At 49.4% G+C, this 22,930-nt stretch overlaps 1 long non-coding RNA gene across 1 annotated transcript; it reads right to left on the bottom strand.

Moving 5' to 3' along the window:
• Positions 1-8,603: 8,603 nt before the first annotated feature.
• Positions 8,604-19,639, bottom strand: LOC139081117 (uncharacterized). The gene is made up of 2 exons (XR_011536104.1): positions 19,017-19,639; positions 8,604-9,601 (listed from the first exon to the last, which is right to left on the bottom strand). It is a non-coding gene; the product is annotated as an uncharacterized lncRNA (long non-coding RNA).
• Positions 19,640-22,930: the final 3,291 nt, after the last annotated feature.

Here is a 22,930-nt window from a genome sequence, read left to right as displayed (position 1 = left end):
TGTGAACTGAACCACAGCCCACATCTCACTAAAAAGCTTCAGCATCATCCTATGAGGCAGGCCCAGGGACCCTCTGAAAGGACCTTTTCCCTAATTTTGAAATTCTGATCCTGTGTTGTCTCTTCTAGGCCCAATTGCCTCCTCTGAGTTTCCTGTGACATATTTATTTCCAGCTCATAAAAACAAGAAATTTCAGATTTCAGCAACCAGGCTTTTTACACATCTTTCCAGATGATAAATCACTGGGGTTCCTCCTACTGACCAGGAGAAAATAACCAGGAAGTACCTAGTATCAAATGACCTAAGAGCCACATTATCCACGTGAGTGGGTGCTTTTCAACTCACATACATCCTGCAGCAGGAAGTGCAACATCAAAATCCTTCTTCAAAAAGGTACAATTTTGGGGTCATTCTTTTAAAAATATGTATGTTAAGTCTCCAACTGTATTGTACAACCATCTTCCCATCTGTTTGCTAGTTTGGTTTATCACTAGGTAAATTTCCAGCCTGATTTATCTAAAGAGAGAATATGTCTGCTTTTTTGTTCTTAAGCTGCTAAGAATAGGGTTGCACCTTCTTTTAGATGAAGTTGGTTTAGTGTAGAGTTTCCTCTAAATAAACAGTTGTAGATAAGACTCTAAACATATTGCAAATGTCAACCTAAGCCTTGGTGGACATTCACATGCAAACAACAAAAAAATCTAGATACATACTTTGCACCCTTCACAAGAATGAACTTTAAATGGATCACAGACCTAAATTTAAAATGCAAATCTATATAACTCCTAGAAGACAACGTAGGAGAAAATCTAAGTGGCCTTGGGTTGGCAATGACCTTAAAGACAACACCAAAAGCATGATCCATGAGAGAAAAAATCAATAAATTGGGCTTTCTTAAAATTGAAAACTTCTGCTCTGTGAAAAACACTGTTCAGAGAAGGAAATGACAAGCCACAGACCGGGAGAAAATATTTGTAAAAAAAGTGATAAAAGACTGTTATCTGAAATATATAAAGAATTCTTAAAACTCAACAATGAGTGAACAAACAACCCAATTAAAAAATGGGCAAAAGATCTGAACAGACATGTCACCAAAAAGGATGTACAGACTGTAAATAAGGCTATGAAATGGTGCTCAATATCATGTGTCATTAGGGAATTGCAAATTAAGACAACAGTGAGATACCACTATACACCTATCAGAATGGCTAAAATCCAAAATAATATTTCAAATGCTGGTTGAGGATGTGGAGCAACAGTAACTCTTATTCACGGATGGTGGCAATGCAAAATGGTACAGCCACTTTGGAAGAAAGTTTGGCAGTTTCTTACAAAATTAAACATACTTTTACCATACTACCTAGAAATTGTGCTCCTTGGTATTTACCCAAATGAGTTGAAAACTTTTGTCCACACAAAAACCTGCATGTAAATTGTTATCTAGCTTCAGTCATGATTGCCAAAGCTTGGAAGCAAGCAAGATGTCCTTGAATAGGTGAATGGATAAAGAAACTGTGGTACATCCATGCAATGATATAATACTCAGTGATAGAAATGAGCCATCAAAACACAAAAAACCATGGATGAACCGTAAGTGCATATTGTTACATAAAAGACACAGATCTGAAAAGGTTACATACCATATCAATCTAACTATACGACATTCTGGAAAAGGCAAAATTATGGAGACAGTGAAAAGATCAATGGTTGCCAGGGGCTCTGGAAGAAAGAGAAAGAGAGATGAATAGGACGACCCCAGTGGATTTTTAGGGCAGAGAAACTATTCCCTATGACACTGTAATGGTGGATACATGTCATTATACGTTTGTCAAAATCCATGGCATGTACAACATAAAAAATGAAACAGAATGCAAGCTATATACTTTAGCTAATAATAAAGTATCGATATTGGCTCATCAATTGTAACACATGTACCACAATAACGCAAGATGTTACTAACAGGGGAAATTGGGGGAGGGGCTTTAAGGGGATATGGGAACCACATGTACTTCCCATTCATCTTTCTGTACACTTAAACCACTAAAAGGAATAAAGTCTACTATTAAAAAAACAGAAAGCCTTGTGATAAATGTTAGGCAATAATTTCAAAAGATAAGTAGGATCTCCCTGAGTTTCATGATCTAGCTTCTGCCTACACTCCTGCCTCATTGCCTCATCTCCTGCCTCCCCTGTATGTACTTTATACGACAGTCACTGCGCTGCTCTGGGCTGAAAGAAGTGCTCTTGTGTACAGATGTGTGCATGCAGCTGTGCATGTGCAGGATCCTTGAAACAAGCACACTTACTGAGAGTCACAATTCCATCTCTGTGCATGGCCTCGCACAGGATATCCTGTGTCTTAGTTTCCACTCCTTTGTCTGTTTTTTTTTTCTTGTCAGATGGATTAAGCTTCCGTTTCCCTAGTAGCCAACTTTGTTTCTGTTTTTTTTTTTCTCTCAACCTCTGGTCATAGGAAGAGAGCAGGGTGGAGAGATGTGTTTTCCCATCTCTCCTGGCCCTTCCAGCTGGGCTGTTGCCTGAGCTGAGTGACTCAGTGAGGATGAGCAGAAGAGCAGAATCCCACATCTCTTTCCAGCACTGAGGCCCTTGTCCCTCCCCCTGCCTGCCTGCTAGGATCTCACCTGAGAAGGGGAATGCCCTTTGGCTAAGGGTTAAGGGATAGGTGTGGGGTAGAGGATGCAAGGCAAGGAGAGAGGGGAAGTCTTGAGATGCCCTCAGAAGGGACTAGGGGAGGGACCAGAGTCACCAAGAAAGCATTCTGTACAGCACCCAGATCCCAGGAGACATCGAAGACTATGAAAGCATAGTGGCTCTATCATGTGGTTCTGTGATTTTCTCCAGCAGTACGCAACGCTACAACCATTTTCTGAAGCCAAGCTCCATGGGCCAGGCCCTGGAAAATGGGGCCTGTGTTGTTAAAGGAGAAAGGAGCCTGGCATCACTTGTGGAGCGCAATGACGGCCTTGGGGAGGACCTGCTCACCTGAGTGACCACTCTCATCAGTTACTGTACTCCGTGTGCCTGGCTGTCTGGTCCACTCTTCCTCCTGTGCTCTGTTTTGGGGGTCCATTTATGGGATGGGAAATGTTGTCCTGGGTTAAAGGAGAGGACAAGGCAAGGATGCCTCAAGCTCCTCTAACACGGACTGATGAGACGGTGGGCAGGGGAGGAGCTGGTGGGGATGACGTGCTCAGATCCCAGCTTCACTCGTGCTCCTGGGACTGCATGGACACTTGGTTAATGTATTCTCTCTGGTCAGTCGGATTCATCATGAGTGCCTACTCTCTGGACTGGATAATAAGGGATGAAAAAGCCCACTGAATTTATGTCTAATCTGGTAATTGTAATCTGATGCTATCATGTGAAGGGTTCATTGGAACCAACCCCAGTCTGTTTTGGTAAAAACGCTCAGTCTGTCAGATTTCCATCTGACCTCCCTACTCCTTTGAAAGTGGGGAAGAAGTATGTATGGTTTACAAGTGTCCTGGGTGATGTGGGAAGGGAGGGGGTCTAGGAAATTCTTATGACGCTCACAGTATCCTCCGTGCTCTCTGCGGGAAGGATGACTCTTGTCTCCCAGGTCCAGCTGGTGAAGGTGACCTGCATCACCCACGTGTGTGGCTGGTGAAACTTGCACATTTGTCTCTCTTCTCTCGGTCAGGACCTGGTGCTCCCTGGGTGATTCGGCCTCAGCTTACGCTGCCGACATCTGTAGACCCCTCTGAATCTGGGTCTCATGCTCCACCCTGCCCCTGGGCAGGGCTGTCCACTTTACAGCCTCAACTACAGGGTCATGTGAGGCCCGAGCCAGGTTAGGCTTCCTTCATGGTAGAACCCCTGGCTCTGAACTCAGTCAATATCCACTTTGCCCCTTCAGGGAATGAGGCCCCCTGGGGTCTCACTTACACCTCAGCAGGAAAGAAGGTCAGCTCCAGAAAGCTGAATTCCCAAATTCCAGCCATCTTTCTGCCCACTTTGTGGATGATGGAATGATCCAGAAGAAAAGCTGAGGGTGACAAAACTTTACTCGTTGAGAAAGAGCAAGGACATGGGACCCAGGTGAAGGGTCTGGCCTCAAATCAAATCTGGTCACCTCCTAAAGAGGGGCAGCAGAGAACACAAGTGCAGATCCAGCGTTGCTGGGAAGTGGTGAGAGTTCCTAAGTGATCTCTTCTCTTTTCCCAATTATCACTGAACACCATGAGAAGAGTGGCTGCCAGTGCGCATGGAATGCTATTGTAGGTAGAGGAGAGAGAAAGATAGAGATGTGGAGGGTGCAAAGAGTTGGTCTCATTTGGTGGTACTGCCAGGAGAGTAGGGAGGAGGGAGAAAGGAGCAGAGGAGGCGTGTTTGACGGGGAGAGTTTATAGGCCTGGGTAAGCTGGGTAAGGAGGGGCCTAGTGGACGGTGAGGAAGGCTGTGGGGTCTGTGGGCCAGAGGTTTCCAGGAAGCTGAAGGCTGTGGGTGCAGAGGCGTTAGAGGGAGGGAGCTGGACGAACAGGGCATGGCCTTGAGGTGATGAGAGAACAGAATGTTAGAAATGGGCATCCAGGAGGGGCGCGGTCTTTCCTGATGCCCAGGGCATGACCCTGCGCTGGGGGATGCTCGGGTGGGGAGGAGGAGAACATCCTTGAGGACGGAGAGGCTCCGGTGGACCAGGTCAGCCTCGTGGGCCCCGAGGTCGCCGGGAGGGATCAGAGGAGTGAGGGATGAGAGGAGGACAGAGAGCGTGCCAGGGGACTGAGCACCACTGAGTGTTCGCAGCCTGGGGGTGGGTGGGAGGAGGATGACAGGGGATTGGTTCAGCTCCCGCACGTGGGGCGGGGGCGGTGAGCGGCGGCTGAGGCTGTCGGGCGACAGGATCTGGACATCCCTGGTCCACAGTTCGCAAGAGGATCCGGAGGGCAAGCACCAGCGGCCACCGGCAGGGAGACTGGCAGCGACCTCACGGGGCGCCCGCGCACCGGCCCAGACCCCGCCAGTCGGGGCGCAGCCCCGCCCCCGGGAGCGTCCTTCCTGGGCACAGGGACTTCCTGCCGCTGTGGCTACGGTGCCGGGGCCGGGGCCGGGGCCGGGGGCGGGAAGGCGGCGGTGCCCCAGCCCGGTTGCCGGGGCCGCTCTGGCCGCTTCTCTTCCTTTCCGTGGTCCTCATCTTCCTCCCGCCGGCCTTCCTAAGCCACGAGCTCCAGATCTTTGTGCGGAACGACCGCGGAAAAGATGGAGTTTTCGCTGGGGTTGGTGGCGATGGGTTTCTCTGGTCTGCAGATGGCAGTGTTGCGCCGTGCAGCCGCCCAGCCGCCCTCCTGCCCCGCCCTTCGTGCTTGAAAAAACTGAGCACGAAGCGGCGCCTTCTTTCTGCGCCCCTGCGGGCCAGGCTTGGTGGGACTGGATCCGCTCCCTTCCGTCGCGTCTCTGCTGAAAACCCACTGCCTTAAGAGGAAACCCCTTTGTTTTTCCAATTGCCTTTTCTTCTAAGGAGTTGCCTGGATTCCTGAGCAGCTAGTATTTCTCTTCTCTGAGTGGTCTTGTCATTGTCTTTCCCCAAGTTGTTTTGGGTTTTATGGACCTTTGTTAACGTATTCTTCAGTTAACGCCAGTCACTCAACCTCACTGTAGAAAATTGAGAGGACGGATCAAATATAATAAAGAAAGTAATGTAAAGTGATGCGGGGTCGGTGAGCCGAGGAGTCGAAAGAAAGATTTCTTAGACTCTCAAGATCTGGCAGTAGTGCTCTTTTATTTAGAGAATAGTATAGAATAGCATGGGGACAGGACCCATGGGCAGTCAGAGCTTCTGCTGCCCCAAGTTGAGGGTTCCAAACCACTGTCCCATCACCCAGTGATGACCGTTAACAGTATTTTGTGATAAATTTCCTTAGAGGTTTTTCATGAAAAGAGTTGCTTTCTGAATATGCAAAGGTTTATTTTTGCATCGTGACTTCAACCCCCTTCTTTGTTTACATTTTTGAAAATAGTTTTCATATTTGTAGTCATTTTACCGAAAAATAATGCAGACATATTGTACAATGTTGAAAGTTTTGTAAATCTTGGTTTCAAGATCTAATGACCTGTGATCCAAAGGCGACCGCCACAGTTCACCTCCGAGGGCCGGAGCTGTGGGGCAGGTTTGTCGCACTGCTTGATCCACAGCGCCCGCCAGAGGAGCACCTAGCGCTCGGTGGGTGCCCCATAAATGTTGGGAAAGTTTAAGAAATTTGCTTTTCTGCTCATTTTTCTTTATATATATAAAATCGATCTTTTCCTAGCCCTGGATTATGGTATAGCAACAGTTTTCTACATGATCTTTTTCCTTTGGCCCTCTGCAGTCAGCATTTGTCATGAACATTTCCTAAAAATCAGTTCTTCTGTCCTCTGCCAGGTCAGTTGACTTGCTGAAGGCCATTTGGCTTGTTGGTGACAGAGTCAGGACAGAGCCCAAGTCTCTCCAGTTTCAAGGCTCTTTCCTTCATTCCATAATAATCTCAGTGAGGCCGAAGTGACTAAGATGTCATGCAGAATTGTCTTGGTAGAGATGGTGCATCTTTTATTGTCTGCGCCATGTTTTCATCAGCTTCGAGATATCGGGTATCTTTCCTGAAGGACCCTGCCTTGCAGCATAGTCAGTTCATGAAACTTAGATTCTGGAACGCATCCTAAGGTTTTTTGGTCCAGACGTTAAAAGCTGTAGTCAACCTAGCTTGCTGCGTTGGATGATTGATTTGGGTCACGTAACGAGGGGTAGGGGGTATAAGGAAGAATACACTAAATATGAACTTGGGGACCCAATTACCAACATGCTACTGGAATTAGGAACACGGTCATTTGGCCGTAAGCAGTATGAATGAAGCAAGTCTGACCTGACTGCAATGGTCTTTCTCTCCCCAAGTCTAGCTAACGCTTCTGACGCTGCTTTGGCATGCCTCACATCACTGAAAAAAAGTCACATATTTCTTTCCGAAACAGTTTCATTTTAAGCAATACTGGGCACCAATAAACTCCTTTATATGGACCGCTTCTCTACCACAAAGACGTCGTTTGGTTGGACACACAGTTCTTCGCTAATTTTTTCTTCCTGTAGGGTCTTGCGGAGGGCCTTGGGCCGGGGCTCAAGACAACTGCCCTTCCAGTTCAGCTCTACCAGCCCTCATGGTTTCACTCTCTCAGTCACTTACCTCCTCTGGGCCTGCTGTTTCCTCAGTTTTAAGAAGAAGAGTCAGGCTAAGTTATTGGTTGAACAGGGAGGCGCATCCAGGAAAGGGTGTGGTGAGAGAGCCCCTGTTCCCAGTTAAGGGAACTCTTCTTTTCTCTCTTATGTATTGGAATCTTTTTCCAGGAAAGGTTTCTTTTACTTTAACAAAGACTTTGAAAGCTACTGACTGATCTACACGAGCTCCAAGATTTCCTCTGTGCTCAGTCTCCCAGACGTGAAAGGAGGGCTGGCGAGGAAGGAATTATAAATGTGAATAGACTTGGCCCTCTTCAGGAGTAGCAGACACTAAAAAGTCATCTGTAAGCTTAGGTCGCCGACACTGTCAAGCTACTAGACCAGCCCTGGTCTTAATCAAAGGATTATTGGAAAGAGAAACTTTTGTCTGTTTTAAAGCCAATGTATTTTTGCTCCTTGTTGAATAGAGTAGACTGTATCCCAACTGAATAGTCAGATAAGCGCCCGGACCGCAGCATCACTGAAGAGCCACCTCTAGAAATTTGAGTCCCTTTCGTCAGTTCAGTGAGTGTCCCGTGATATATCTTTTCCAGACAGCAGATCGTAGTTTTCCCTGTGTGTGCTTCCTGATGGCATCTTGGGTTGTGTTATCTTGGCACAGGCCCCCTCTGTTTGCATTGTAAGGATGTAGGGAAATGCTTTACTCCCCCTGAAATCAGGATTGCACGGCTTGTGCTCTTACCGGTTACAAAGTCTGACGAGGCTAAGATTTATTGCGGACGTACTATGTGCCAGGCACTCTGCTAGGTCCTTTATATGGACGGTGGTCTCATTCAGGACAGAAACCTGATCAGGTAGGTTACTCTAATTCCCCCCTTTAACAGATGAGAAAGCAAACTGCTACTTAGAGAGGTCGCTGCTGAGGATGTCTGTGTAATATGAACCCTAGGATGACTCAAGGGACAGATTTCCCTTGAATCTCATTGCCGCCAACACTGCTGCTGGCCTTGAGAAAATGGTTCCTGTTGACCCACTGGGGACTGTAGTTTACACAAGCGATCCTGGGGCACTCTTTGCTTTGGCTGCTAGAAAATTGCGGTCAAGTTAGTGGCCCAACTTGTCTAGAAAAAAATGTAGCTAAAATGATTCCAATAGAGGTTAAAGGCTTTATCAGCTGATGTGGATCACCTCTGAGCTGAAACAGAACTGCACTTTTTCTGGGAAAGGAGAAGAGAGAGGGGTGTGACCGCCGGATTTCCCAGGTCGCAGTTTCTTTAGCTTCTACAAATGTTCGGTTGGAAGAGTTGGGAATTTGTTCCGCTTTTTCCTCTCTTGCTCAGATGCTTAGTGCAAGCTCATTCCAGCAGCTGTCAGAACAGTTTTTGGAGAGCTGTTTTCGTTTCTCTTGTCTGTCAAGTTTTGGGAGTGGGGAGAGGTAACAAAAGAGTTGGGGGAAGTAAAAGAAGAGGAAAAGAGGTAAAGGAAGCACTGGGTTGAAGCAAGGACAACTGGGGTCTATTGTCATTATTTTTCAGTCCCTCCTCTTAGACAAGATGGGCTGTTTTCATCACCAGCCGAATCCTTTCAGAGAAAAAACAAAATTACAGAGCTGTGTAAGGTTCAGGAATTGAGTCGAGAAGGCCTCCACAGTGGGTTGGAGGAGCGGTTTGTTCTTTCGCCTCCTGTTCCTCAGTCGGAGCTTGGATCCTCTGTTTGAACAGGACAGGGACGCTGGCTCTGATGAGACGTGTGCTATAGCCTGAATGTCTGTGTCTCCCCGGAAATCCAGATGTTGAAATCCTGATCCCCAGTGTGATGGTCTCAGGAGGTGGGGCCTTCAGAAGGTGATGAGGGCGGGCAGGTGGAGCCCTCAGGACTAGGATTAGTGCCCTTATCAAAGAGACCCCAGAGAGCTCTCTCATCCCTTCATCACCTGAGGACACAGCAAGAAGCCGACCTCCTGTGAACCAGGCAGCGGCCCTCCACACACGCCCAATCTGCTGGCACTTTGATCTTGGACTTCCCAGCCTCCGGAACTGTGAGAAATGCACGCTTGTTGTTTAAGCCGCTCAGTCTGTGGTATCCTGCCACAGCAGCCCGGACAGACGAAGGCGACGTGATTGGACGCACTTTGGTTAAAGATCTTTGTGTCTGTTTTCGTAAGCGGTATTAGTATTTGCTTTCCTTTGCCTGTAAGGTCTTTGTCTGGTTTTGGTATCAGGGCGATACTGGCCCCAGAGTTTGGAAGTGTTCCCTCTACTTCTATTTTTTGAAAGCGTTTGTGAAGTTTGCTTACTAATTCTTCTGTCCGCATTTGGTACGTTTTACCGGTAAAGTTACGGCAGCACCAGGGATTCATTGTGGGAAGTTTTCTTTTTTCTTTTCCTTTTATTAAGATTATGATCGTTTAAAACCCTGTGAAATTTCAGTTGTACATTATTGTTAGTTGTGTTGTAGGTGCACCCCTTCACCCTTTGTGGCCTCTCCCCCCCTTTCCCCTGGTAACCACCAATCAGTTCTCTTTGTCTATATGGTAACTTCCACCTGTGAGTGGAGTCATACAGACTTCCTCTTTGTCTGTCTGGCTTATTTCACTTAACATATTCACGATGCAATATGATCCTCATGTTTGAAGTTCACCTTTAGGAATGAAAAACCGCTAAGGAAACTTATCACAAAATATTCTTAAGGGTCATGGCTGGGGAATGGGATTGTGGGTGATTAGCTGTCTTCATTACACTTTCTGTCTTCCAGGTTTTCTATACTCAGGGGGAGTGACTTCTACAATGAGAGAACACATTTTACCAGATATAAAACCCAGGTCCATAAACCCAGGACAACCTAGGGAGAGACCATGACAAGACGATTCGGAGAAGCACAAATACAAGATGCTAAGGAACCTAAGCAGCTCCGCAGGAGAAAGGCCAACTGGAAAAGCAAAAGGGCCTTGTCGCCAGGCAGGGAATTTTCCGAAGGGGGCGAGCTGAAGGCAGCAGCCCGCCCGAGAGGGGCCCAGCCGGCGCAGACGCAGAAAGAAGCCGCCTCTTTAGCGGAGAAGTCTCAGAGCAGTTTTTTCAAGCACGAAGGGCGGGGCAAGAGGGCGGCTGGTCGGCTGCACGGCGCAACACTGCCACCTGCAGACCAGAGAAACCCAACGCCACCAACCCCAGCGAAAACTCCATCTTTTCCGTGGTCGTTCGGCGCAAAGACCTGGAGCTCGTGGCTCAGGAAGGCCGGCGGGAGGGAGATGAGGACCACGGAAAGGAAGAGAAGCGGCCAGAGCGGCCCCGGCAACCGGGCTGGGGCACCGCCGCCTTCCCGCTCCCTGCCCCGGCCCCGGCCCCGGCCCCGGCCCGCAACCGTAGCCACAGCGGCAGGAAGTCCCTGTGCCCAGGAAGGAGGGTCCCGGGGGCGCGGCTGCGCCCCGACAGCCGGGCTCTGGGCCGGCGCACGGGCGCCCCGAGAGGCGGCTGTCAGTCTCCCTGCCGGTGGCCGCTGGCGCTTGCCCTCCGGATCCTCTTGCGAACTGTGGACCGGGGATGGCCACGTCCTGTCGCCCGACTGCCCCCCCCCACCCCCGTCACCGCCCCCTCCCCCCCACCGCCCTTGCCCCACGCGCGGGAGCTGGACCAATCCCCTGTCCTCCTCCTCCTGCCCACCCCCAGGCAGGGAATGCTCACTGGTGCCTGTCCCCTGGCATGGTTGATGCGGGGTCGGTGAGCCGAGGAGTCAAAAGAAAGATTTCTTAGACTCTCAAGATCTGGCAGTAGTGCTCTTTTATTTAGAGAATAGTGTGGAATAGCATGGGGACAGGACCCATGGGCAGTCAGAGCTTCTGCTGCCGCCGCTTCTGCTGCCCCCGCTGGCATGGGGACAGGACCCATGGGCAGGCAGAGCTGGTGTGTGGGGACAAGACCCACGGGCAGTCAGAGCTCCTGCTGCTGCCCCGAGTTGAGGGTTAGGGCTAATTTTATAAGGCATGGGTACGTGACTTATTTTTACTGGAGAACAGAAAAGATGATGTAAAAAGTCATTAAATGATTTCAGTGCAGATGGGGTCTGGTTATTGTGCGGTCATATAACTTTAGATACGAATCTGGCCATATACATCGGCATGTAGGTGAGGATGCCCTGGGCTTCTCTCCCTGGGGCAGTCCTAATTCATACCATAAAAAAAGTCCACTGGGTCACATAGTTTGGCATGCAGGCCAGGTCACCTTGGGCTTCTCTGGCTGGGGCAGCCTTAATCCACATCATGGTCACTGTCCGCCTCTCATCCCTCGCTCCTCTGATCACTCCCGGAGACCTCGGGGCCCACGAGGCTGACCCGGTCCACCGGAGCCTCTCCCTCCTCAAGGATGTTCTCCTCCTCCCCACCCGAGCATCCCCCAGCACCAGGTCATGCCCCGGGCATCAGGAAAGACCACGCCCCTCCTAGATCCTTGGTCGTCCAGCTCCCTCCCTCTAACGCCTCTGCACCCACAGCCTTCAGCCTCTTGGAAACCACTGGCCCACTGACCCCACAGATTTCCTCACCGTCCACTAGGCCCCTCCTTACCCAGCTTACCCAGGCCTATAAACTGTCCCCCTCAAACACACCTCCTCTGCTCCTTTCTCCCTCCTCCCTACTCTCCTGGCAGTACCACCAAATGGACCAACCCTCTGCACCCTCCACATTTCTATCTTCTCTCTCCTCTACCTACAATAGCGTTCCACGCGCACTGGCAGCCACTCTTCTCATGGTGTTCAGTGATAATTGGGAAAAGAGAATAGATCACGTGGGAACTCTCACCACTTCCCAGCAACGCTGGCTCTGCGCTTCTGTTCTCTTCTGTTCCTCTGAAGGAAGTGACCTAATCCTATGAGGCCAGGCTCTTCAGCTGGATCCCTTGCCCATCTTCTGGAGAGGTGGGCCTTTGCAATGATCATTCCTTTGTCCTGAATTGCCATGTTCCCAATTTCTTTCAGGGTCATTCTATTATCTACAAATATGCTCCTATTTCTCACCCTTTATACAAAATGAAGTAAAACATAAAGTCCTCCCATATCCCATTAACTTCCAAGTTACTGCCACATGTCCCTGATGCTCCAAACAGCAGGTCTGTCTCCCCTTGTTCCATAACCATGCTCCTTGCTAACCACTTCAGTTGAGCTTCTAACAGCCTGTCCCCCTGAAAGAAGCCCGATTTTGTCAAAAATACCAGCGACCTTCATATTGCCTACTCCTAGGATTACGTTCCCATCCTCAACTTACTACATCTCTCAGAGGCCTTTGGTACATTTGACAATTCCCTCCTTTCTGAAGCCGTCCCTCCCTCCCTCTCCCCTTCCTTATTTCCCTCCTTCCCTGCCTCTGTTTTATTTTTAATCTTTGGATATTTGACAATATCCTCTCCAGGTGATGTTCCTCCAACCACAGTGGCCACTCCACTCCTTCTCAGTGTCCACTGCTTACCCCTCCCTTTCCACATGAAGTCTCCAGGGCCCCTTCTCACGCTACACTCTCTCCCTGGGTTATTTCCTCCATTTTGCCATCATGTAGCACGTATATAACGTGACCTCCCACAGTCCTATGTCTTGCATCAACCTGTCCCCTGAGATGCAGATTTGTCTCTCTCTTTGTTCGAGTGACAAGGAGTCATCAGACTTAACGTGTCCCAAGCACACCTCTTAGGTGCGCTGCATTTCGTTCGCTTGCGCTGCCATCCAACAAGTCCTCTTGATTCAATCTTCTGAATGCATCCTGTATCCATCCCCTTCTGTGCTTGCCTACTGCTGGTTTTTAATATCCAGGCAATCTCACCATGTCTTGCCTTCGCTGCAGTAACTCTGGCCTACTTCTGTTCCCTGCACACGCCCAGCTTATTCCCTCCTTAGGACATTGGTAATCACAGGTCCCCTGGCCTGAAAGAGTCTACCCTCAGACCTTTACGTGGCTGCTTCCTTCTCAACCTTAGGGTTTCTGCTCCCTTGTTGCCTTCTCAGAGAGGCTCTCCCTGACCACTCTGTGTAAAGTCATTGGTTTCTGGCCTAGGATAGGACGTGGATTATTTTCCTCCGAACACTGACCACACTCACTTATTTATTCGTTGGTTGGTTGGTATTCTCTCATTCCCCAGCTAAGTGCTAAATTACCAGCTCCTACAAGAGGAGCAAACACCTATTGAGAGAGGTTCATTAATACTGCTGAATGCTGATTAAAGGGCCACCTGAGACCTGTCGTTGCTTCCCTGCAGGTTGGCGAGGGGGCAGCGCAGGGGATTGTCACTGGAGAATCTACCTTCAAATCGCCAGCCGTTCTGCAGTGCGTGTGGGCCCCACAGTAACTCCTGCAGCTTTCTAGGCATGGGGAGGAAAGCCACAGGAGCGCCTTGCCCTGCCTTGTTTTCCTTCTAAATCATTCAATGATGTTATTGCTATTTTAAATGACATATCCATGATAAACGAGAGGGAGAAAGCGGCAGATGTCAGCCAGTCAGTCGTAAGGTCACCTGGAGTGGGCAGCAGTACTGTCGTGAATTCATTTAGGAATCTCTCTGTCTACATGGCATCAGGTGCATTCCTTAAATCTCCCTGTGCCTTGGTTTCCTCATCTGCACAGACGGCAGTCCGGGCACACACCCACATGGTGACTGAAACTGTCCGTTCTCAGAGCAGTGCAAGCACCCGGGAGCTCTCCAAAGCGGTTTGGTGGCCTCATTGCTTTCCTTGTTAGCGGCTGCCAGCTGGAGGAGTCAGGAGCCCACGAAAAGGTTGCAGGGTGCCAGAGTGCTCTCACTGTCCTGACAGACTGAGCCCATATAGCTAGGGAGGAAAGAAATGCTTTGTTCAGGACACAGGCAGGAACCTGTATTCACACTTCAGTAGGAAGGGCACTGAAGGCACTTTTCCCAGAATGGGAAGTTTTCAGGCAAACATTTTCTTTCCCATGGTTTTATAATCAGGGCAGTTGTACTTTCATTCTGTTTTCCAATAAGGTAGAATGCGCTCACCCTGGTAATGAGAAAAGTATTTCTTTTTAGAGATTACACTGTTGAGCCTTTCTCAAGAGCTGGCCTTTTCATATATTATCTGATAAATATGAGAGTGTAAAAAAAAGTTTGCGCAGCTCCCAAGACACTTCTGCACTGCCACAGACATGAACCCGTGCCCAAGCTTGGCCCATAACTCCTGGAACACATAGCAAGCTTCATGAGAGTGCGTCTCGGTCGCCCAACTATGCTTAACAGTTACCAGACAATGACGGGGGCAGATTGCTCCGGAGTGAAGCTCTCTGGGCACTCACGTTAAAACTGCTGATACAGCGTCTCCTAGGACTCTTTTTAAAACATAAAGTCTCTCCTTCAATTCAGTTTATTTTTATAGCTCTTGTCCTGTTGATGATGGTGTGAGGGTTTGTATTTGGTAATCCCTTCTGTTTTATGTTTCTTTATCAGTTAGCTAATCTCTCTTTCCTAAAAAGAAAATGCAAATCCTAAAGCCTTGGCTTTGTGATCTGGGTGTACCATGGGAAGCCTTGTGTCAGCATGAAGGACAAGCAAAAGAAAAGAATATTCTGTTCCAACCTCACGGGAGTAGAAGACAGACACACAGAGGCAGTGGCAGATGGAGGTAAGGCTCTCAAGCCTCAGTCTCCCCTCTATGGACCTCGTCTCAGACAAGCGAGATATGTCAGAGAAGCGGAAGAGAGGATTTTGTCCCTGTTCATATTTGGGACTCACAGGAGTTCACTCTGCAGAATGACCCAGTAGCGTCTTTGGGCAGAGGGGTGGCTGGAGTTTGGGGATTTAGCTTTCTGGAGCTGATCCTGCTTCCTGCTAGGGTGCGAGTGAAGCTTCAGGAGGCTTCATTCCCCGAGGGAGGGATGTGGAAAGTGGCTGAGTCCAGAGCCAGGGGTTCCTGAAGGAAGCCTAAGCAGGCAAGGGGCTAGGGGGCCCTGCAGCTGAGGCTGTGGAGTGGATGGCCCTGCCCAGGGGCGGGATGGAGGATGAGACCCAGATTCAGAGGGGTCTGCAGATGCCAGCAGAGTGAGCTGAGGCCGAGACAGCCTGGGGAGCACCAGGTCCTGACCAACAAGGGAGAGAAAAAAATGCAAGTTTCACCAGCCCCACCCATGGGTGGTACAGGTCAACTTCACCAGCTGGACCTGGGAGACGAGAGTCATCCTTCCCTCAGAGACAAGCACATGTATTGAGAATCACAATTCCATCTCTGTGCGCGGCCTCGCACAGGACATCCTGTCTCTTAGTTTCCACTCCTTTGTTTGTTTCACTTTCTCTTGAGTCAGATGGATTAAGTTTCAGTTTCGCTGCTAACCAGCTTTGGTGTTTTAAATCAACTTCTGGTCACAGAAAGAGAGCAAGGTGGAGAGATGTGTGTTCCCATCTGTCCTGGCCCTTCCAGCTGGGCTGTTGCCTGAGCTGAGTGACTCAGTGAGGATGAGCAGAAGAGCAGAATCCCACATCTCTTTCCAGCACTGAGGCCCTTGTCCCTCCCCCTGCCTGCCTGCTTGGATCTCACCTGAGAAGGGGAATGCCCTTTGGCTAAGGGTTAAGGGATAGGTGTAGGGTAGAGGATGCAAGGCAAGGAGAGAGGGGAAGTCTTGAGATGCCCTCAGAAGGGACTAGGGGAGGGACCAGAGTCACCAAGAAAGCATTCTGTACAGCACCCAGATCCCAGGAGACATCGAAGACTATGAAAGCATAGTGGCCCTATCATGTGGTTCTGTGATTTTCTCCAGCAGTACGCAACGCTACAACCATTTTCTGAAGCCAAGCTCCATGGGCCAGGCCCTGGAAAATGGGGCCTGTGTTGTTAAAGGAGAAAGGAGCCTGGCATCACGTGTGGAGCGCCATGATGGCCTTGGGGAGGACCTGCTCACCTCAGTGACCACTCTCATCAGTTACTGTACTCCGTGTGCCTGGCTGTCTGGTCCACTCTTCCTCCTGTGCTCTGTTTTGGGGGTCCATTTATGGGATGGGAAATGTTGTCCTGGGTTAAAGGAGAGGACAAGGCAAGGATGCCTCAAGCTCCTCTAACACGGACTGATGAGACGGTGGGCAGGGGAGGAGCTGGTGGGGATGACGTGCTCAGATCCCAGATTCACTCGTGCTCCTGGGACTGCATGGACACTTGGTTAATTTATTCTCTCTGGTCAATCTGATTCATCATGAGTGCCTACTCTCTGGACTGGATAGTAAGGGGTGAAAAAGCCCACTGAATTTATGTCTAGTCTGGTAATTGTAATCTGATGCTATCATGTGAAGGGTTCATTGGAACCAACCCCAGTCTGTTTTGGTAAAAACGCTCAGTCTCTCAGATTTCCATCTGACCTCCCTACTCCTTTGAAAGTGGGGAAGAAGTATGTTTGGTTTACAAGTGTCCTGGGTGTTGTGGGAAGGGAGGGGGTCTAGGAAATTCTTATGACGCTCACAGTATCCTCCGTGGTCTCTGCGGGAAGGATGACTCTTGTCTCCCAGGTCCAGCTGGTGAAGGTGACCTGCATCACCCACGTGTGTGGCTGGTGAAACTTGCATATTTGTCTGTCTTCTCTGGGTCAGGACCTGGTGCTCCCTGGGTGATTCGGCCTCAGCTTACGCTGCTGACATCTGTAGACCCCTCTGAATCTGGGTCTCATGCTCCACCCTGCCCCTGGGCAGGGCTGTCCACTTTACAGCCTCAACTACAGGGTCATGTGAGGCCCGAGCCAGGTTAGGCTTCCTTCATGGTAGAACCCCTGGCTCTGGACTCAGTCAATTTCCACTTTGCCCCTTCGGGGAATGAGGCCCCCTGGGGTCTCACTTACACCTCAGCAGGAAAGAAGGTCAGCTCCAGAAAGCTGAATTCCCAAACTCCAGACATGTTTCTGCCCACTTTGTAGATGATGGAATGCTGCAGAAGAAAAGTTCAAGGTGACAAAAGTTTCCTCTTTGAGAAAGAGGAAGGACATGAGACCCCGGTGAAGCGCCTGGCCTCAAATCAGATCTGGTCACCTCCGATGGAGGGGCAGCAGAGAACACAAGAGCAGATCCAGCGTTGCTGGGAAGTGGTGAGGGTTCCTATGTGATCTCTTCTCTTTTCCCAATTATCATCGAACACCATGAGAAGAGTGGCTGCCAGTGCTCGTGGAACGCTATTGTAGGTAGAGGAGAGAGAAGATAGAGATGTGGAGGGTGCAAAGAGTCGGTCCATTTGGTGGCACTGCCAGGAGACTAGGGAGGAAGGAGACAGGAGGAGAGGAGGTGTGCTTGAGGGGGACAGTTTATAGGCCTGGGTAAGCTGGGTAAGGAGGGGCCTAGTGGACGGTGAGGAAGGCTGTGGGGTTGGTGGGCTGGAGGTTTCCAAGAGGCTGAAGGCTGGAGGTTTCCAAGAGGCTGAAGGCTGTGGGTGCAGAGGCGTTAGAGGGAGGGAGCTGGACGACCAGGGCATGTCCTTGAGGTGATGAGAGAGCAGAATGTTACAAATGGGCATCGAGGAGGGGCGTGGTCTTTCCTGATGCCCGGGGCATGACCAAGCGCTGGGGGATGCTCGGGTGGGGAGGAGGAGAACATCCTTGAGGACGGAGAGGCTCCGGTGGACCGGGTCAGCCTCGTGGGCCCCGAGGTCGCCGGGAGGGATCAGAGGACTGAGGGCTGAGAGGAGGGCAGTGAGCATGCCAGGGGACGGGCACCAGCGAGCATTCGCAGCCTGAGTGTGGGCGGGTAGAAGATTACAAGGGATTGGTCCAGCTGCCGCACGTGGGGCGGGGGCGGGGGCCGTCGGGGCTTCTCGGGCAGTCAGACGACAGGACCTGGACATCTCCAGTCCACAGTTCGCCAGAGGATCCGGAGGGCAAGCGCCAGGGGCCACCGGCAGGGAGACTGGCAGCCACCTCACAGCGGGGCCCGCGCGACAACCCAGCGCCCGCCTGTCGGGGCGCAGCCCCGCCCCCGGGAGCGTCCTTCCTGGGCACAGGGACTTCCTGCCGCTGTGGCTACGGTTCCGGGGCCGGGGCAGGGAGCGGGAAGGCGGCGGTGCCCCAGCCCGGTTGCCGGGGCCGCTCTGGCCGCTTCTCTTCCTCTCCGTGGTCCTCATCTTCCTCCCGCCGGCCTTCCTGAGCCACGAGCTCCAGGTCTTTGCGCGGAACGGCCGCGGAAAAGATGGAGTTTTCGCTGGGGTTGGTGGCGATGGGTTTCTCTGGTCTGCAGGTGGCAGTGTTGCGCCGTGCAGCCGCCCAGCCGCCCTCCTGCCCCGCCCTTCGTGCTTCAAAAAACTGCGCAGGAAGCGGCGCCTCCTTTCTGCTCCCCTGCGGGCCAGGTTGGTTGGGACTGGATCCGCTCCCTTCCGTCGCGTCCCTGCTGAAAACCCACTGCCTGGAGAGGAAACCCCTTTGCTTTTCCCATTGCCTTTTCTTCTAAGGAGTTGCCTGGATTCCTAAGCAGCTAGTGTTTCTGCTTCTCTGAGTGGTCTTGTCATTGTCTTTCCCCAAGTTGTTTTGGCTTTTAGGGACCTTTATTAATATATTCTTTCAGTTAAGGCCAGTCACTCAACCTCACTGTAGAAAATTGAGAGGACGCATCAAATATAATAAAGAAAGTAATCTAAACCATGTCCCATCACCAAGTGATGACCGTTAATAGTATTTTGTGATAAATTTCCTTAGAGGTTTTTCATGAAAAGAGTTGCTTTCTGAATATACAAACGTTTATTTTTGCATCGTGCCTTCAACCCCCTTCTTTGTTTACATTTTTGTAAATAGTTTTCATATTTGTAGTCATTTTACTGAAAAATAATGCAGACATATTGTACAATGTTGAAAGTTTTGTAAATCTTGGTTTCAAGATCTAATGACCTGTGATCCAAAGGCGGCCGCCACAGTTCACCTCCGAGGGCCTGAGCTGCGGGGCAGGTTTGTCCCACTGCTTGATCCTCAGCGCCCGCCAGGAGGAGCACCTCGCGCTCGGTGGGTGCCCCATAAGTGTTGGGAAAGTTTAAGAAATTTGCTTTTCTGCTCATTTTTCTTTATATATATAAAATCGATCTTTTCCTAGCCCTGGATTATGGTATAGCAACAGTTGTCTACATGATCTTTTTCCTTTGGCCCTCTGCAGTCAGCATTTGTCATGAACATTTCTTAAAAATCAGTTCTTCTGTCCTCTGCCAGGTCAGTTGACTTGCTGAAGGCCATTTGGCTTGTTGGTGACAGAGTCAGGACAGAGCCCAAGTCTCTCGTTTCAAGGCTCTTTCCTTCATTCCATAATAATCTCAGTGAGGCCAAAGTCACTAACATGTCGTGGAGAATTGTCTTGGTAGACATGGTGCATCTCTTATTGTCTGCGCCATGTCTGCATCAGCTTCGATGTATCCGGTATCTTTCCTGAAGGACCCTGCCTTGCAGCATAGTCAGTTCATGAAACTTAGATTCTGGAACGCATCCTAAGGTTTTTTGGTCCAGACGTTAAAAGCTGTAGTCAACGTAGCTTGCTGCGTTGGATGATTGATTTGGGTCACGTAACGAGGGGTAGGGGGTATAAGGAAGAATACACTAAATATGAACTTGGGGACCCAATTACCAACATGCTACTGGAATTAGGAACACGGTCATTTGGCCGTAAGCAGTATGAATGAAGCAAGTCTGACCTGACTGCAATGGTCTTTCTCTCCCCAAGTCTAGCTAACGCTTCTGACGCTGCTTTGGCATGCCTCACATCACTGAAAAAAAGTCACATATTTCTTTCCAAAACAGTTTCATTTTAAACAATGCTGGACACCAATACACTCCTTTATATGGACCGCTTCTCTACCACAAAGACGTCGTTTGGTTGGACACACAGTTCTTCGCTAGTTTTTTCTTCCTGTAGGGTCTTGCGGAGGGCCTTGGGCCGGGGCTCAAGACAACTGACCTTCCAGTTCAGCTCTACCAGCCCTCATGGTTTCACTCTCTCAGTCACTTACCTCCTCTGGGCCTGCTGTTTCCTCAGTTTTAAGAAGAAGAGTCAGGCTAAGTTATTGGTTGAACAGGGAGGCGCATCCAGGAAAGGGTGTGGTGAGAGAGCCCCTGTTCCCAGTTAAGGGAACTCTTCTTTTCTCTCTTATGTATTGGAATCTTTTTCCAGGAAAGGTTTCTTTTACTTTAACAAAGACTTTGAAAGCTACTGACTGATCTACACGAGCTCCAAGATTTCCTCTGTGCTCAGTCTCCCAGACGTGAAAGGAGGGCTGGCGAGGAAGGAATTATAAATGTGAATAGACTTGGCCCTCTTCAGGAGTAGCAGACACTAAAAAGTCATCTGTAAGCTTAGGTCGCCGACACTGTCAAGCTACTAGACCAGCCCTGGTCTTAATCAAAGGATTATTGGAAAGAGAAACTTTTGTCTGTTTTAAAGCCAATGTATTTTTGCTCCCTTGTTGAATAGAGTAGACTGTATCCCAACTGAATAGTCAGATAAGCGCCCGGACCGCAGCATCACTGAAGAGCCACCTCTAGAAATTTGAGTCCCTTTCGTCAGTTCAGTGAGTGTCCCGTGATATATCTTTTCCAGACAGCAGATCGTAGTTTTCCCTGTGTGTGCTTCCTGATGGCATCTTGGGTTGTGTTATCTTGGCACAGGCCCCCTCTGTTTGCATTGTAAGGATGTAGGGAAATGCTTTACTCCCCCTGAAATCAGGATTGCACGGCTTGTGCTCTTACCGGTTACAAAGTCACGAGGCTAAGATTTATTGCGGACGTACTATGTGCCAGGCACTCTGCCAGGTCCTTTATATGGACGGTGGTCTCATTCAGGACAGAAACCTGATCAGGTAGGTTACTCTAATTTCCCCCTTTAACAGATGAGAAAGCAAACTGCTACTTAGAGAGGTCTGCTGAGGATGTCTGTGTAATATGAACCCTAGGATGACTCAAGGGACAGATTTCCCTTGAATCTCATTGCCGCCAACACTGCTGCTGGCCTTGAGAAAATGGTTCCTGTTGACCCACTGGGGACTGTAGTTTACACAAGCGATCCTGGGGCACTCTTTGCTTTGGCTGCTAGAAAATTGCGGTCAAATTAGTGGCCCAACTTGTCTAGAAAAAAATGTAGCTAAAATGATTCCAATAGAGGTTAAAGGCTTTATCAGCTGATGTGGATCACCTCTGAGCTGAAACAGAACTGCACTTTTTCTGGGAAAGGAGAAGACGGAGGGGCGTGACTGCCGGATTTCCCAGGTCGCAGTTTCTTTAGCTTCTACAAATGTTCGGTTGGAAGAGTTGGGAATTTGTTCCGCTTTTTCATCTCTTGCTCGGATCCTTAGTGCAAGCTCATTCCAGCAGCTGTCGGAACAGTTTTTGGAGAGCTGTTTTCGTTTCTCTTGTCTGTCAAGTTTTGGGAGTGGGGAGAGGTAACAAAAGAGTTGGGGGAAGTAAAAGAAGAGGAAAAAAGGTAAAGGAAGCACAGGGTTGAAGCAAGGACAACTGGGGTCTATTGCCATTATTTTCCAGTCCCTCCTCTTAGACAAGATGGGCTGTTTTCATCACCAGCCGAATCCTTTCAGAGAAAAAACAAAATTACAGAGCTATGTGAGGTTCAGGAATTGAGTCGAGAAGGCCTCCACAGTGGGTTGGAGGAGCGGTTTGTTCTTTCGCCTCCTGTTCCTCAGTCGGAGCTTGGATCCTCTGTTTGAACAGGACAGGGACGCTGGCTCTGATGAGACGTGTGCTATAGCCTGAATGTCTGTGTCTCCCCCGAAATCCAGATGTTGAAATCCTGGTCCCCAGTGTGATGGTCTCAGGAGGTGGGGCCTTCAGAAGGTGATGAGGGCGGGCAGGTGGAGCCCTCAGGACTAGGATTAGTGCCCTTATCAAAGAGACCCCAGAGAGCTCTCTCATCCCTTCATCACCTGAGGACACAGCAAGAAGCCGACCTCCTGTGAACCAGGCAGTGGCCCTCCACACACGCCCAATCTGCTGGCACTTTGATCTTGGACTTCCCAGCCTCCGGAACTGTGAGAAATGCACGCTTGTTGTTTAAGCCGCTCAGTCTGTGGTATCCTGCCACAGCAGCCCGGACAGACGAAGGCGAGGTGATTGGACGCACTTTGGTTAAAGATCTTTGTGTCTGTTTTCGTAAGCGGTATTAGTATTTGCTTTCCTTTGCCTGTAAGGTCTTTGTCTGGTTTTGGTATCAGGGCGATACTGGCCCCAGAGTTTGGAAGTGTTCCCTCTACTTCTATTTTTTGGAAGCGTTTGTGAAGTTTGCTTACTAATTCTTCTGTCCACATTTGGTAGGTTTTTCCGGTAAAGTTACGGCAGCACCAGGTATTCATTGTGGGAAGTTTCTAAATTACAAATTTAATCTCTTATTATGGGTATGTTCATGTATTCTATTTCTTTGTGAGTTCGTTTTGGTATTTTGAGCTTTTCTAAAATGTGACTCTTTCCTCCAAGTTATCCAGTTTGTTGCCGTACACTGTTCATCATATTCACATATAACCCTTTTTAATTTCTGTAAGGTCAGTAGTAATGTCCCTTCTTTCATTCTGACTTCACAATTTGAGTTGTCTCCCTTGTTGCTTGGTCAGTCTAGCTAAAAGCTTGTCAATTTTGTTGATTTTTTTTCTAAGAAGAAACTGTTGGTTTCACTAATTTTCTCTTGCGTTTTTTATTCTCTATTCCATTTACATCCATTAGAGTCTTTATTATCTCATTCCATCCGCTTGCTTTAGATTTAGTTTGCTCTTCTTTGTCTAGTTCCTTAAGGTGAAAATTAGATTAGTTATTTGAGACTT

The sequence above is a fragment of the Equus przewalskii genome, chromosome X, assembly GCF_037783145.1.
Source record: "Equus przewalskii isolate Varuska chromosome X, EquPr2, whole genome shotgun sequence".
Taxonomy (NCBI): Eukaryota; Metazoa; Chordata; class Mammalia; order Perissodactyla; family Equidae; genus Equus; species Equus przewalskii.
This window is presented reverse-complemented; position numbering and strand designations above follow the sequence as displayed.